Raw genomic sequence first — 722 nt, 5'->3', positions numbered from 1 at the left:
TTATACGTAGGAAGTGGTCTCCTGTGCCCACGTGTTGTAGAGTACTTCCCACTTTCTCTTCCATCAGGTTCAGTGTGTTCGGACTGATATTGAGGTCTTTAATCCACTTGGACTTGAGTTTTGTGCATGGTGATAGATATGGATCTATTTTCATTCTTCCACAGATTGACATCCAGTTTTGCCAGCACAATTTGTTGAAGATGCTCTCTTTTTTCCATTGTATACTTTTAGCTCCTTTATCGACCCTGCCCCTTTCTTTAAATCTGAGTTTAAATACTGACATGATTTCAGACCTACAGGTTTTATGTCATTTTGAGGAGCCTATATAAGACCTACGCCCATAGTATAGATAACTTAACGTTATTTGCTGGATTAGAAGGAAGCCTTGAAAAGTAATTGCACCGGAGGTGTAACTCAGTGGTATAACGTCTGCCTAGCCTTAAGAAGGTCTTAGGTCCCATTCCCCACACTGATTTAAGACTACCACTATTTTGATTGACACCTACTAGCAGCTGTACACTCAGATTATATTAATAAATGCAACTAAGGAGGTTGATTCATTCGACTGTCTAGAGGTAGAGATGGGGGGACCACAGACTGCAGAGACCGAGCCTGTGCAAGAGCAGTTTCTGTACCCAGCACCTACGTGGTGACTCACAACCACCCGTAACTCCAGTTCTATGGGATCTGACTCCTTCTTCTAGCCTCCATGGGTATTGCAT

This window comes from Alexandromys fortis, unplaced genomic scaffold (genome assembly GCF_014885135.2).
Source record: "Alexandromys fortis isolate MF-2015 unplaced genomic scaffold, M_Fortis_MF-2015_v1.1 scaffold_118, whole genome shotgun sequence".
Classification (NCBI taxonomy): Eukaryota; Metazoa; Chordata; class Mammalia; order Rodentia; family Cricetidae; genus Alexandromys; species Alexandromys fortis.
Note: the sequence above shows the minus strand (reverse complement) of the source record.